This window comes from Pleurodeles waltl, chromosome 3_1 (assembly GCF_031143425.1).
Source record: "Pleurodeles waltl isolate 20211129_DDA chromosome 3_1, aPleWal1.hap1.20221129, whole genome shotgun sequence".
NCBI classification, from domain to species: Eukaryota; Metazoa; Chordata; class Amphibia; order Caudata; family Salamandridae; genus Pleurodeles; species Pleurodeles waltl.
The window spans coordinates 19,279,749-19,296,725 of record NC_090440.1 but is presented as its reverse complement, the minus strand read 5'-3'; positions in this window follow the sequence as shown (position 1 = coordinate 19,296,725).

The following is a 16,977-nucleotide window of genomic DNA, read 5'->3' as shown; positions in this document are numbered from 1 at the left end:
TTTTGTAGACTGTTCAGTGAAGGCCTTGGAAGGGTGGTTACATGGCAGTAAGGTATCTGACTATGAAAGCCTGTATAATCTTATTCTGAGAGAGCATATTCTGAACAACTGTGTGTCTGACTTGTTGCACCAATGCCTAGTGGACTCGGTTCTGACCTCTCCCCAAGAATTGGGAAAGAAGGCAGACAAGTGGGTCAGAACAAGGGTGAACAGAAAGGTTCATAAAATGGGTGTCAAGGATGGCAAGAAGAGGGATGGTAAGTCTACTGACAAGGGTGGGGACAAAAGTAAACATACTGAGTCTTCATCAGGCCCACAAAAATCCTCTGGGGGTGGTGGCTCTCAACCTAAAAAGCCTTGGTGTTGGTGTTATTTGTGTAAAGTCAAAGGCCATTGGGCAACTGATTCTAGTTGTCCAAAGAAAAACACCCCACCTCCCACCACCACAACCCCTGCTGCAAATTCTAGTGCCCCTAGTAATAGCAGTGTTGGTGGGAAACCTACTAATAGCCAATCCAAGGGTGTAGCTGGGCTCACTATTGGCAATGTAGTTGGGGTTGGTCTTGTTAGGGAGACCACAGAGGCTGTTTTAGTCTCTGAAGGTGCCATTGATTTGGCCACCTTGGTTTCTTGTCCACTTAATATGGATAAGTACAAGCAACTTCCCCTAATAAATGGTGTTGAGGTTCAGGCCTACAGGGACACAGGAGCCAGTGTAACTATGGTGATGGAGAAACTGGTCCACCCTGAACAACACCTACTTGGTCAGCAGTACCAAGTGACAGACGCTCATAACAACACTCTTAGCCACCCCATGGCTGTTGTGAATCTCAACTGGAGGGGGTTACTGGTCCAAAGAAAGTTCTGGTTGCCTCAGATTTACCCTTAGACTGTCTACTAGGGAATGATTTAGAGACATCAGCTTGGGCAGAAGTGGAGTTGGGGGCTCATGCAGTAATGCTGGGCATTCCTGGGCATATTTTTGCTTTAACCAGGGCTCAGGCCAAAAAGCAAAAATGACAGGGTAACTTGGATCCTGGAACAATGGACCGAGTGCTCCCTAAAGCTAGGGGTAGCAAGGGTAAATCCCTACCCACTATCCCTCCCTCTACAGATGATTCAACTTCTGGGGAAGAAGAATTTCCTCCCTGTGCAGAACCTTCACCAGATGAGCTGGCAGCAGACACTGCTGAGCTTTTGGGTGGAGGGGGGCCTGCCAGGGAAGAGCTGAGTGTGGCACAGCAAACCTGTCCCACATTAGAGGGTCTCAGACAGCAAGCTGTCAAACAGCAAAATGGGGATGTCAGCGACAGCCATAGAGTTTACTGGGAGGACAACCTCTTGTACACAGAGGCAAGGGACCCAAAACCTGGAGCAGCCAGGAGATTGGTCATTCCCCTGCAGTACAGAGAGTTCCTCCTAACTCTTGCACATGACATTCCTTTGGCTGGGCATTTGGGCCAGATCAAAACATGGGAAAGACTTGTTTCACTGGCCTAGGATGTCAGAGGACACTAAAGATTTTTGCAAGTCTTGTGTGACCTGCCAAGCCAGTGGCAAGACTGGTGACACTCCAAAGGCCCCTCTAATCCCACTTCCAGTGGTTGGGGTGCCCTTTGAATGGGTAGGGGTTGACATAGTTGGCCCCCTTGACCCTCCTCCTGCTTCAGGCAATAGGTTTATCTTGGTGGTTGTGGACCATGCCACCAGATATCCTGAAGCAATTCCTCTAAGGACCACTACAGCTCCTGCAGTGGCCAAGGCTCTCCTGGGAATCTTTTCCAGGGTGGGTTTTCCTAAAGAGGTAGTATCAGATAGGGGTAGCAACTTCATGTCTGCATACTTGAAAGCAATGTGGCAGGAGTGTGGTGTTACCTACACTTTCACCACTCCTTACCATCCACAGACTAATGGACTGGTAGAGAGGTTTAATAAAACTCTCAAAGGTATGATAATGGGACTCCCTGAAAAACTCAGAAGGAGATGGGATGTCCTGTTACCTTGCTTCCTTTTTGTTTACAGGGAGGTACCCCAGAAAGGAGTGGGCTTCAGCCCCTTTGAACTCCTCTTTGGACACCCTGTAAGAGGTCCACTCACTCTTGTGAAGGAGGGTTGGGATCAACCTTTAAAAGCTCCTAAACAGGACATAGTGGATTATGTACTTGGCCTAAGATCCAGAATGGCTGAGTACATGAAAAAGGCCAGTAAAAACCTTCAGGCCAGCCAGGAGCTGCAAAAGCAATGGCATGACCAGAAGGCTGTTCTGATCCAGTACCAACCAGGACAGAAGGTGTGGGTATTGGAGCCTCTGGCCCCAAGAGCACTCCAGGACAAATGGAGTGGACCCCATCTAATTGTTGAGAAAAAGGGTGAGGTTACCTATCTGGTAAACCTGGGCACTGCCAGGAGTCCCCTTAGGGTGATTCATGTCAACCGCCTAAAACCCTACTATGACAGGGCTGATCTCACCCTGCTCATTGCAACAGATGAGGGACAGGAAGAAGAGAGTAACCCTCTCCCTGATCTCTTTTCCACCACTGAAGCAGATGCCTTAGTGGAGGGAGTAGTTTTCGCAAATTGTCTGACTGCAGAACAGAAAGCAACTGCATCAATCTCCTAGGACAATTTTCTGACCTCTTTTCAATTGTGCCAGGTACAACATCCTGGTGTGAACACACAATTGATACTGGAGACAGCTTGCCTGTCAAAAGTAAAATTTATAGGCAGCCTGACCATGTCAGAGACTGCATTAAACAAGAGGTGCAGAAAATGTTGGATGTGGGAGTGATTGAGCCTTCTGAAAGCCCATGGGCTAGCCCAGTGGTGCTTGTACCAAAACCTCACACCAAAGATGGAAAGAGGGAGATGAGGTTTTGTGTAGACTACAGAGGTCTCAATCAGGTAACAAAAACTGATGCTCACCCTATACCCAGGGCAGATGAGCTCATTGATACACTGGCATCTGCCAAGCTTCTTAGCACTTTTGATGTGACTGCAGGGTATTGGTAGATCAAATTGGCAGAAGATGCTAAACCAAAGACTGCATTTTCAAGTATAGGAGGGCACTACCAATTTACAGTGATGCCCTTTGGTTTGAAAAATGCACCTGCCACTTTTCAGAGGTTGGTGAACACAGTCCTGCAAGGGTTGGAGGCTTTCAGTGCAGCATATCTTGATGATATTGCTGTCTTTAGCTCAACCTGGGATGAGCACTTGGTCTACCTTTGAAAAGTTTTGGAGGCCCGGCAAAAGGCAGGCCTCACTATCAAGGCCTCAAAGTGCCAGATAGGGCAGGGAAAAGTGGTTTATCTGGGCCACCTGGTAGGTGGAGAACAGATTACACCACTACAGGGGAAAATCCAGACAATCATGGATTGGGTTCCCCCTACAACTCAAACCCAGGTGAGAGCCTTTTTAGGCCTCACAGGGTATTACAGGAGATTCATTAAAAACTATGGCTCCATAGCAGCCCCTCTCAATGATCTCACAAGTAAGAAAATGCCTAAAAAGGTATTATGGACAGCTAGCTGTCAGGAAGCTTTTGAGGACCTCAAACAGGCCATGTGCTCTGCACCTGTCCTAAAAAGCCCATGTTACTCCAAGAAATTCATTGTTCAAACTGATGCATCTGAATTAGGGGCAGTCTTATCACAACTGAATTCTGAGGGCCGGGATCAACCAGTTGCTTATATCAGCAGAAGGTTGACTCCTAGAGAAAACGTTGGTCTGCCATAGAGAGGGAGGCCTTTTCTGTGGTCTGGGCACTGCAAAAGTTGAGGCCATACCTGTTTGGCATTCACTTTATTGTTCAGACAGACCACAAACCTCTACATTGGCTAAAACAAATGAAAGGTGAAAACCCTAAATTATTGAGGTGGTCCATATCTGTACAGGGAATGGACTATACAGTGGAACATAGACCTGGGAGTACCCAGTCCAATGCAGATGGACTCTCCAGATATTTCCACTTAGACAATGAAGACTCATCAGGTCATGGCTAGTCTTATTGTCCTTCGTTTGGGGGGTGTGGGGGTTGTGTAGGAAAGTATCATCTTGCCTGGCATGTTACCCCCATATTTCACTGTATGTATGTTGTTTTAGTCCTTGTGCCACTGGGACCCTGCCAGGCAGGGCAACAGTGCTCATAGTATGTGCCCTGTATGTGTTCCCTGTGTGGTGACTAACTGTCTCACTGAGGCTCTGCTAAGCAGAACCTCAGTGGTTATGCTCTCTCTGCTTTCCAAATTTGTCACTGCAGGCTAGTGACTAAATTTACCAATTCACATTGGCATACTGGTACACCCATAAAATTCCCTTGGACTGCTCTGAGTGGCTAGTGCCAGCAGGTGACGTCAGAGACTCCTTCTGATAGGCTCTTACCTCTCCTCCTAACTTGGTAGCCAAACCTCCTTTTCTGGCTATTGAGGGTCTCTGCTTTGGGGAATTCTTCAGATAACGAATGCAAGAGCTCACCAGAGTTCCTCTGCATTTCCCTCTTCACCTTCTACCAAAGATCGACCGCTGACTGCTCCAGGACGCCTGCAAAACCACAACAAAGTAGCAAGACAACTACCAGCAACATTGTAGCGCCTAATCCTGCCGGCTATCTCGACTGTTTCCAGGTGGTGCATGCTCTGGGGGTAGCCTGCCTTTACTCTGCACCAGAAGCTCCGAAGAAATCTCCAGTGGGTCGACGGAACCTTCCCCCTGCTAACGCAGGCACCAAAAGACTCCATCACTGGTCCTCTGGGTCCCCTCTCATCCTGACGAGCGTGTTCCGTGGAACACAACAACTCTGTCCAAGTGACTCCCACAGTCCAGTGACTCTTCAGTCCAAGTTTGGTGGAGGTAAGTCCTTGCCTCCCCACGCTAGACTGCAAAGCTGTGTACTGCGTGATTTGCAGCTGCTCCGGCTCCTGTGCACTCTTCCAGGATTTCCTTTGTGCACAGCCTAGTCTGGGTCCCCAGCACTCCGTCCTGCAGTGCACAACCCTCTGAGTTGGCCTCCGACGTCGTGGGACCCTCCTTTGTAACTTTGCGTGGACTCCAGTTCACTAATCTTCTAAGTGCCTTTTGGGGTACTTCTGCAGGTGCTGCCTGCTTCTGTGAGGGCTCTCTGAGTTGCTGAGTGCCCACTCTGTCTCCTCCTCCAAAAGGCGACATCCTGGTCCTTCCTGGTCCTCAGCAGCACCCAAAAATCTCTACCGCAACCCTTGCAGTTAGCAAGGCTTGTTTGCGGTATTTCTGCGTGGCACCTCTGCAAACTTCATCGCGATGTGGGATATCTGTCTTCCAAAGGAGAAGTCCCTAGTCCTCTTCTTTCTTGCAGAACTCCAAGCTTCTTCCAACCGGAGGCAGCTTTCTTGCACCTTCATCCGGGGTTTCCTGGGCTCCTGCCCCCCCTGGAGACTGTCGCGACTATTGGACTTGGTCCCTTTGCCTTGCAGGTCCTCAGGTCCGGAAATCCGTTGTCAGTGCACTCCTGGTGTTTGTTGTTCTTGCAGAATCCCCCTATCACGACTATTGTGCTCTCTGGGGGTAGTAGGTGCCCTTTACTCCTACTTTTCAGGGTCTTGGGGTGGGGTATTTTTCTAACCCTCACTGTTTCCTTACAGTCCCAGCGACCCTCTACAACCTCACATAGGTCTGGGGTCCATTCGTGGTTCGCATTCCACTTTTGGAGTATATGGTTTGTGTTGCCCCTATACCTATGTTCTACTACTGCAACCTATTGTAATTCTACACGGTTTGCATTACTTTTCTTGCTCTTACTTACCTAATTTTGGTTTGTGTACATATAACTTGTGTATAGTACTTACCTTCTTACTGAGGGTACTCACTGAGATGCTTTTGGCATATTGTCATAAAAATAAAGTACCTTTATTTTTAGTAACTCTGTGTATTGTGTTTTCTTATGATATTGTGCATATGATATAAGTGGTATAATAGGAGCTTTGCATGTCTCCTAGTTTAGCCTAAGCTGCTTTGCCATAGCTACCTTCTATCAGTCTAAGCTGCTAGAAACACCACTATTCTACTAATAAGGGATAACTGGACCTGGCACAAGGTGTAAGTACCTTTGCTACCCACTACAAGCCAGGCCAGCCTCCTACACCCACCTTCTCTTCGCTCTTCTCTTTCAACTTCCTCCTCACACTACCCATCGAGCTCAAGCCCTGCCCACCGTTACCCCCACCACTCTCCTACCCCATGAAAAGCAGAACGACCCTTCATGCCCAAGCTTAGTGATGGCAGCACCCCCGTATCCATGGTGTGAGAAGATAGAAAAGAAAAGAACATGTCTGATTGCTTATTAACCACTCATACACCTCCCTACCCAAAGAAAATACCTCTGTTATATGTTTAGGCCACATGGCTCTTATTCTAAGACATGCTTGTAAACCAAACTCTCATTTCAAGCGATCCAGATATTCCTTGAACTTTATTTCAAAATGGAACATGTGGACATTCTCGTTATATTTTACTTTTAGTTTGGCAGGGTTCAGGAGATAGGCTTGTGCTCCTTTATCTTGAAAAGGCATAGTGCCTGATTTAGTTTGGGGGATGGGTTGCACCTTCACAAATGTGATGGATATCTAGTCCGCCCTATTACAAGTTCCATAGGGTGTAATTGAATTGTAATACGGCGGACGGGGTATCTGTCACGTTTGTGATGGAGTAACATCATCCACCAAACTCTAAATCAGGCCCTTAATCATTTGATGAAGCCTTTAGCATCACTCAACTGTTATACGACAAAAGTCTGGTTTCACAAAGAATACACAAAGAATACATGCCCTTCAAAACACCATTTAACCTCTGGGCACACCTTTTCAAAAACGAGTTCGCTCAGCAAAACATTACCAAAGCAAAACAAGATAACACATGGCCCGGTGTCTCGAGATGCACCCGTCCTCAGAGAGGTTTTCAGCGTCAGGGAAAACCTATGGGCCCTTTGTATTTCATGATTTCAGTCCCAGCCATCCACCTCTTGAAAGACACCCTGAAAAACGTAACAAATTCTCTCACATCCTGGCCCTCTGCCCTTTCCGCAACCCCCAAAATCCTTAAGTTATGCTGTTGGTTTTCAAAATCCTCCAGCTTCCTCGGAACGTTCACCAACTAGGACTCATGGGCCTGCGACTGTTCTTTTATTGAGGCAATCTGGATCTCTAATGCTGTAGTCTGCTCCTCAACTGCTGGGATTGTTTCCAATAACTCAGAGCAAGTCTTAGAGATGTTTTGCACTGCACTCTGAAGCATCCTACATGCTGCCTGAGCCTTCCAGCAATCAGCCCAGTTCCCCCCCGATGAGGCATTATAGTCTGATGTATGTAGTCTTCAGAGTAAGAGGTCCTCCCTCCTTTGGGAATTGCTGGCCAGGCCCTGCACCCGGGTAAGAGAGGTCTGAGGTAAGATGTTGAGGCCCTGAATAATCTCATTTCAGATCAGTTTTTGACCCTCTCCTCTGCACAGATTTGAGATTTGTCATTGGAACAGTGGCCCTCGATGTTTCTGCCTAGTCCTCTTCATCAGAAACAGAGCCGCTGACATCAGAGGAAAAACTTCGGAAGCAGCCTCACCTTGTGAGCTCTTGCTTTTGAACACTTACTCTCATTGTGGAAGGAGCACCTACTGATCCGCCACTGCCGCTGAGGAGCTGGAACAGGGTATGGAATGAGCACTGCAGGCCACATGGCCCGGAGCCCGATGACACTGTGTTCCCCTGGCTTGATGGGGGCTATGGAGGGAGGCATCTCTGCACCAGAGTGATCCAGATCAGTGGCCCGTGAGTGTTCTGAAGCAGGCCCCCTTGGTGCTTGGGAGTTCTAGGCCAGGCACTCTGGCCGTGTTCAACAATGCTGTAAACTGGGCTGAGCCTGGGTGAAAGGAGAGGCTGGATCGGGGGGCCGCAAGGCCTCATGTGCAGGCTCTGTAGCCCTACATAGTCTTTCTCCACCTTGCTGTCGGGGCCTGGTGGGCTCGGTGGACTGGTATCGGTGAGGAGGCGCTGGGGGCCTTGAGGGTGTTATACGGTTCCTTCTTTGGTAGGAGGACTGAATGTTTAGGATAGCAGCACTTTCAAGAGTGGGAGACTGAGTGTAGCCCACACCATCAGCTGTCCGCCTAACTCCTGGCTCGCTCACAGTGCCTCACACAAACCTCTGAACCCACAGGGGTATGTGGTGATTATGGCCACCTGAACATGACACTCTGACTCCCCAGAGAATCTGTGGGCGTACCCCTTTTGCTCAGTTACTCACGCATGCCAAGGCGAGACACAAGATCCGAGATAAGTTTTCTATACATTTATTGAAACCATCCCAATCCAGCACAGAAAGCATGTGCTGTGTTAATTAGGCAGATGAAACAAAGCAAGGTAACCAACATTACAATCAGGGTAAAGAAGATACACAGCCCCACCATGATGTGTGTGGTTTTATATGTTCTAGAGGTTCCTACCTAAACCTGTGTCTACGACTGGGAGTCCAGTGGTTGCATTCCTCTGCTTGGCCAGATCTAAGGAATTGGCCCCAGCCCCAATCCTGTATGGAATATCAGGAATATCCTCGCAAGCAGCCGGAAGATCAGCACCAGCAAAACTGCCTGTCATGCAGTACGCGTCCCAGAGTGATCATGACCAGAATGCCCTCTACCCTCCTTCAGCCAGTGTGTAGTTTATACAATAACCCATGCCACATTGGGACCACAGTTCTGATGTAATGCTGTGTCTTGGAGATAGAAGCTGGCTTTTTTACTAAAAACACAAATTAGCATAATGCGTACTACATTTCACAGCCTTGGACAAAGAGTACTGATTATATATAGTGCAAAAGCTGATTAAATGAGCAGCGTGTTCCTTACTTTTCTAGAATGAAGCAACTGATAAAATGTTTAAATTCCATTGCTAAAAAGAAGTCATGCTAACATGAATAAAACATGTATAAAAATGTCAATGAAACACAAACCGTAAAGCAAAGCTAAAATCAGGGTTTCCCATCCCGGGTACTAAAAGAGTCCTCACGACAAGGTGAGAGGTCCCACATTAACTGCAGCCTTGCTGAAGGCCGTGGAGCAGTGCTAGGAGGCCAGCGACATTACGGAGACTAGGAGCGTTCAGCGCTCATCTGGAGGACCATCATTGAGGGTTCTCAGATTTCTCTTCATGATCAGTGCCCGACTGCCCTGATTGTGGTAGACTACAGACACAGCAGGGGCCCTGAGGATGCCAACAGTGAGGGCCCCTCAGGGGCAGGCCCAGGGCCCAGGCAGTGTAGGACTCATAGAGATTCCAGAATGAGACCTTGCTGCACCTGGTGGAGTGCCCTCTAAAGATGCTCAGGCCAAGTAGGTGCTCCCCTCAGGGTGACTGGCGCGGGGGTTTTCCTGGGGGTGTGTGGGATTCAGGTCAGTTTGGATGATCATGCTGTGTGTGGGGGCCTAGGACTATTTTTCACCGGGGAGCCGCTGGAAGACTGGGACCATCAGACTTCTATCTGGAGCAGGTGATGATAAGGCCCTGCAAAGACTGGTTCTTTTTGTTGCTCTATAAACTATATACTAGGGACTTATAAGGGGGGTCCAGTGTGCCAATTGAAATTGGTAAATGACGTCACTAGCCTATAGTGACAAATTTAAAAGCAAAGAGAGCATATGCACTGAGGTTCTGATTAGCAGAGCCCCAGTGACACAGTCAAACACTATACACAACACACACAGTAGGCCAAAAACTATGAGCACTGGGGTCCTGGCCAGCAGGATCCCGGTGACACAGTAAAAACACACTGACACACACTCACAAACAGGCCAAAGTGGGGGTAACCATGCTAGAAAGAGGCTACTTTCCTACACTCCTTTTGCCAGGGAATTCTTTTTGGGGGATTTGCCAGCCTTGAATGTGCTTGTAGAGGCTGTAGATGTGTCTGCTTAGCGAGAGGGTTGTTTTTGTATAGGGACAGGGCAGTTTTTGCAACATGCCAGTAAAGCAGGCATGGTTACCCTCTAACGTTTTGCCTTTTGTTGATGCTAGTTATGATTGAAAGTGTGCTGGGACCCTGCTAACCAGGCCGCGGTCGCAGTGCGATTTCCCTAAACTGTACTTTTGTTTCCACAATTGGCACAGCCCTGGCACTCAGGTAAGTCCCTTGTAAGTGGTACCCCTGGTACCAAGGGTCCTGTGGCCAGGGAAGGTCTCTAAGGGCTGCAGCATATATTATGCCACCCTGGGGACCCCTCACTCAGCACCTGCACACTGCCTCACAGCTTGTGTGTGCTGGTGGGGAGAAAAAGACTGTCGACATGGCACTCCCCTCAAGGTGCCATGCCCACAACCCACTGCCTGTGGCATAGGTAAGTCACCCCTCTAGCAGGCCTTACAGCCCTAAGGCAGGGTGCACTATACCACAGGTGAGGGCATAGTTGCATAAGCACTATGCCCCTACAGTGTCTAAGCCAAATCTTAGACATTGTAAGTGCAGGATAGCCATAAAGAGTATATGGTCAGGGAGTTTATTAAACATGAACTCCACAATTCCAAAATGGCTACACTGATTTCTGGGAAGTTTGATATCAAATTTCTCAGCACAATAAATCCACACTGATGCCAGTGTGAGATTTATTGAAAAATGCACACAGAGGGCATCTTAGAGATGCCCCCTGTATATCAGTCCAATTCCTAGTGTTAGGCTGACCAGTTCCTGCCAGCCTGCCACATCCAGACAGGTTTCTGGCCACGTGGGGTGAGTGCCTTTGTCGCTCTGTGGCCAGGAACAAAGCCTGCACTGGGTGGAGGTTCTTCTCACCTCCCCCTGCAGGAACTGTAACACCTGGCGGTGAGCCTCAAAGGCTCAACCCTGGTGTTACAGTGCCCCAGAGCACTCCAGCTAGGAGAGATGCCAGCCCCTCCGGACACAGCCCCCACTTTTGGCGGCAAGTCCAGAGGAGATAATGAGAAAAACAAGGAGGAGTCACCCACCAGTCAGGACAGCCACTAAGGTGTCCTGAGCTGAGGTGACCCCTGCCTTAAGAAATCCTCCATCTTGTTTTGGAGGTTTCCCCCAATAGGATTAGGGATGTGCCCCCCTCCTCTCAGGGAGGAGGCACAAAGACGGTGTAGCCACCCTCAAGGACAGTAGCCATTGGCTATTGCCCTCCAGACCTAAACACACCCCTAAAGTTAGTATTTAGGGACGACCCTGAACCCAGGAAATCAGATTCCTGCAACCTGAAGAAAGAAGAAGGACTGCTGACCTGAAAGCCCCGCAGAGACGACGGAGACAACAACTGTCTCCAGACCTGCACAGCGACGCATCCAGTGGGACCAGCGACCTCTGAGGACTCAGAGGACTGACCTACACCTGAAAGACCAAGAAACTCCAGAGGACAGCAGCTCTGTTCAAATCTACACCAAGGAAACCAACTTTAAAGAAGACTCCAGCCTCACTCCAGAAGCGTCAGCCTTCACACTCTGCACCCGATGCCCCCGGCTCGAGTTCAGGAGAACCAACACCGCAGAGAGGACTCCCAGGTGACTCCAACGACATGGACACCCTGAGTTGACCTCCCTGCACCCCCACAGTGACGTCTGCATACAGGATCCAGAGGCTCCCCCTGACCGCGACTGCCTGGTAACAAAGGAACCCGACGCCTGGACCAAGCACTGCACCCGCAGCCCCCAAGACCGAGAGGAACCACCTACCAGTGCAGAAGTGACCAGCAGGTGGCCATCATCCTAGCCCAGTTGGTGGCTGGTCCGAGAAGCCCCCCTGTGCCCTGCCTGCATTGCCAGAGTGACCCCCGGGTCCCTCCATTGCTTTCAACTCAACACCCGACACCCACTTTGTACAATGCACCCGGCCGCCCCTGTCACGCTGAGGGTGTATTTTGTGTGCCTGTATGTGTGTGTCCCAGTGCTCTACAAAACCCACCTGGTCTGCTCCCTGAGGACGCTGGTACTTACCTTCTTGCAGACTGGAACCGGAGCACCCCTGTTCTCCATAGGCGCCTATGTTATTTGGGCCCTCCTTTGACCTCTGCACCTGACCGGCCCTGTGTTGCTAGTGCTGAGGGTTTGGGGTTGCCTTGAACCCCCAACAGTGGACTGCCTATGCCTAGGAGACTGAACTTGTAAGTGCTTTACCTACCTGAGAAACTACCCAATACTTACCTCCCCTAGGAACTGTTGATTTCTGCAGTGTCCACTTTTAAAATAGCTTTTTGACAAAACTGTGTATGCTATTGTTTTAATTCAAATTTCCATACTTACCTGTGTGAAGTACCTTACAATTTATGTACTTACCTAAATTCTGAATCTTGTGGTTCTAAAATAAATTAAGAAAAGAATATTTTTCTTTATAAAAACCTATTGGCCTGGAGTTAAGTCTTTGAGTGTGTGTTCTCATTTATTGGCTGTGTGTGTACAATAAATGCTTAACACTACCCTCTGATAAGCCTACTGTTCGACCACACTACGACAAAATATAGCATTGGTATTATCTAATTTTACCACTATCAACCTCTAAGGGGAACCCTTGGACTCTGTGCACACTATCTCTCACTTTGAGATAGTATATACGGATCCAACTTCCTACACAGCTCCATGCATGTTGCTCAACTTTTGGGGACTCTTGGAACTGGAAAGAGGGCATTACATGGTGGATTGGTTGCTTCTTCCATTCCCTGCCCGGCCAGCTTGGGAAAGCATTCTGAGGATACATGTTGAGGATATGCAGTGGGTTAGATTGTCACGTTGGTGACGTCTATATCCAGCAATGCTTGATTTAAGCTTATACACTTCCATTTCCTGCACCGCATGTATGTGACATCTGTGCTTCTACAAAAAAAGGAGCCCAGTAGGCCAATTAGTTGTCCCAGACGCCAGGCCTCCGTGGGCTCTTTTGTGCACTTAGCGTGTAACTGCCCAACGTTGCATTCGTTCTGGATGGATGTGGTGGATCGGGTTAAGGCTGTAGTGCGGATGCCTATTACTGCAGACCCTGCCCGTTGGGTGACATCAGTCGGCCGAAAGCCCAGAAAATTGAGTTTATACTCTTGCACTTGTTAGTGCTTCTGGCTAAGCGATGGGTGGCGATTACCTGGATGGGCCCTACAATAGAGGATGGGTCGGATGGGCCTTACTATAGAGCACCGGGTGACAGATGTGGGTGAGTGGGCAATGGCTGAGGAGGTGAGGCTCAAGCAATACAGAGATAATGACAAGGCGGAGGATGCTCTAGGCATTGCTTCTGGTCAGTTGCATGGACCCTGGGCGCTCTCGAGTACACTCTTCCTCATAGGGTGGAGATTTTACCAATGCAGGGGTTGTCTGAAAGTTTTTGTCTTTATAGGTTGAGTGTGCAAGCGCTCTGGCCTGGTGTAATGTGTCTGTGGGCTTTTAACCACGGCCACCGCACGCCCATCACCAGCACTCACTCATGGGCTTGCCTTTCAAAAATCCTTTGTTATCATTGGTAAATGTTTTATGCTTGTCCCTCCTTGGGGCTGTTTTGTTACCACCTTGGCCATCGACCCTGTTACGTGGATAACTGCACATTTGCTGATACGTTTGACTGTGAGCAAACTTCTTTTTCCATTTTTGTCTCTCCTTTTCGGTTATCTTATATCAACTGTTTTTATTTTTCATTTTGAACTAATGTGGCAAGAAATTTTGGGTTAGGAATTTACAACGCTAATAGCTCTAACTTGAGCAAACACAAGACCCATTGCATTACAAATGCTTGTTTCTCTTCTCACTGGTGGGGGAGGGGTATGAGGACTGATCTGGTTCATTCCATCAAACCCAATACCCTCCTGCCACTGTTATGATTGGCGCAAACTGTACAGGCTGTACCTCTCTGTGACATGGTTGCAGAGGGCTATTGTTAATGTATCTGTTTACTGTTTTGTCCCTTTTGACAAAATCAATAAAAAAGTTTTAAAAAATGATGGAAAGACCCAAAATGTATGCAACCAAGATATTCATAGTAGAGATAACAGTAAGACTGACAGGGCGTTCTGTATTGGACTAGTTCTAACCTCTACTATGGGTAACATTACCATTTCAAACTATAATCCTTTGTTGCCCAAAATTAACAAGGATTTAGCACATATCAATAACCTCCACTTGATGATAATGGATTGATCTAATGTCATGAAGATGTTGGTACTCACTAAACTCCTCTATTTGTTTAGGGCAATTCCTTCAGTAGTAGGGAATGACTCGTTAAAAAAACTGAAGGGAATTTGTAATAATTATACCTGAGACTACAAAAGGGTGAGAAAGGCTCTGAAGTTTTTACCCTCCCATTGGACAGGGGTGGCTGGACCGTGCCCTGTTTTAAGTGTTATCTTTGGGCTGCTGTGAAGCAATGTATGGAACTGGTACTAACTGTCTCTAGGTGATGGGATCAAAGTCAAGGATGCTACCAAGCATTTATGAATTAACTCTGAAGGAAGAATGAAAAGGCTCTTTTGTGAGACACTTAAAGCCAAGTTATTACAAAAAAGTTTTGTTTAAATCGGTTGAGGCCGCACACAAAGTATGGGTGGCCTTGAAGGTTAAACTTGGTATTGCCTTGTATATTCCCATGTTTATGGGCTTTGGGACTCAGGGAAGTACAGTATGTCACCTTGCAGCACTGCCCTATACCAATCAATCAATCAGTTTTTGTAGAGCACGGCTACTCATCCATGAGGGTCTCAAGGTGCTATTGGGGGGAGCCTCATCCAAAAAGCCACGTCTTGAGGTTCTTCTTGAAGATGGTGAGCGATGGGCTTTGTCTGAGGTGCAGGTGGAGGTTGTTCCAGCTCTTTGCTGCGATGTAGGTGAAGGATCGTCCTCCGTTTTCCGAATGCGAGGGAAAGTGGCCAGAGCCAGTTGAGTGGAGCGGAGGGATCTGACGGCGGTGTGGAAGGAGATGCGGTGGTTCAGGAATGCCGGTCCGGCGTTGTGTACGGCTTTGTATATGTGGGTGAGTAGCTTGAAGGTGATTCATTTTAGTATCGGGAGCCAGTGGAGGGCCCTCTTTGCATGGGAGGTTAAGGACAAGTCTTGCAGCGGCGTTCTGGATGAGTTGCAGCTTTTTTATGTTTCTCGTCGCGGTGCCGGCGTAGAGAGCACTGCTGTAGTCAAGCTTGCTTGTGACTAAGGCATGGGTGACTGTCTTTCGGCAGTCTGCTGGGATCCAATTGAAAATTTTCCAGAGTTAGCGGAGGGTGCGCCAGCAGGAGGAGGTGACTGAGTTTTCCTGTCAGGTCATAGATAGGGAGGAGTCGAGGATGATGCCTAGGTTGCAGGAGTGCTCAGTTGGTGAAGGCGGGTTGCTGAGAGATATGGGCCATGAGGAGTCATCCCATGCTGAGGTGGCATTTCTGAAGATGCCTTGAGACCCTCACAGCAAATTACAAATTCCTGATTGATTGATTGTTTTATTGATTGATGAGCTTGGTCTTGTCAGAGTTGAGCTTGAGGCAGCTTTCTCTCATCCAGGTGGCAACAGCTTCCATTTTCGAGTGGAAGTTCCTTTTGGCCGTGTCCGAGTCTTCGGTGAGTGAAATGATGAATTGTGTGTCATCTGCGTATGACATGATGTTCATTCCGTGGCTTCTGACGATGGATGTGAGTGGGGTCATGTAAATGCTGAAAAGAGTTGGACTCAGGGAGGATCCTTGGGGGAACTCTGCAGCTAACTACTGTGGGTTTAGATGTGCAGGGAGGGAGCCTGACCCTCTGAGTCCTTCCGGAGAGGAAGGAGTGGATCTATTTCAGGGCTGTTCCACGGATTCCTACGTCGTGGAGTTTGGTGCACAGTGTGCTGTGGGAGACCGCGTCGAAGGCCGCTGAGAGGTCGAGGAGTATGAGTGCTGTAGTGTGGCAGCGGTCTAGAAGTGATCGGATTCATCAGTTGCTGCAAGAAGAGCTGTCTTCGTGCTGTGATTGCTGCTGAACCCGGACTGGGAGCTGTCCAGAGAGTTGTTGACCTTGATTACATTTTGTAGTTGTGTGTTGATGGCTTTCTCCAGTACTTTGACCGGGTAGGGTAGCAGGGAAATGGGCCGGAGGTTCTTTGGTTCTGCTGGGTCTGCTGGGTCTGCTGAGGGTTTCTTCAGGAGGGGCGTACTTCTGCGTGTTTCCAGTCCTCTGGGAAGGTGCCAGAGTGGATGGAGCAGTTTATTGTGTTCCGGAGATCAGGGGCAATGGATGTGCTGGCTCTGATACAGGTGTGGTGTGGGAAAGGGTCCATGGGGGCTCCGGAGTGGGTGCTGGTAATTATGTTTTCTGTTTCCTCCGTGGTGAGCGTGGACCAGCTGGGGATGGTCTGGGTGGATTCTGGGGGGGTGGGTCGGTCGTAGGTTCCGGTGTTGGGTTGGTTTTTTGGGAGGAAGCTGTCGTAGAAGATGTCTTGGATCTGTAGAAGAAGGTGGCGATTGTGTCACAGAAGTCTTGCGATGGGGAGATGCTGGTGGCTTCGGAGGGGGGATTTGTGAACTCTTTGATGAATGAGAAAAGTTTCTTCGTGTTGTGTGCGGAGGAGTTGATGCATTCCCGGAGTGTGTTCTTTCTTGCGTTCTTGATATGTTGGCGGTTGATGGCGGTTGCGGCTCTGAAGGGGGCGAGGTCTTCACTGGTTTGGCTATTACTCCATTTTTCCTCTAGGAGCCTGCGGGTGCGTTTGGAGTCTTGGAGCTCGGTGGTGAACCAGTTGGCTTTCTTTGGCATGAGCTTGACCGATGTCAGATGGAGGGGGGCTAGAGTGTCATCGCATTCAGTGATCCATGCGTTGAGATTGTGCGCTGAGGTGTTGGCGTCATCGGAGGGAGGCAGGAGGGATTTGGCGAGAGTAGTGGTGAGTTGCTCGTTGGTTATTTTGTTCCTTTTCCTTGTGGGGGATCTTAGGGGCGCAGATGTGGCTGCTGGGTGCGGGAAAGGGTAGGAATGCACTGTATCTATGCAGTAAGGTGCATTCCTCTCCTTTCCCT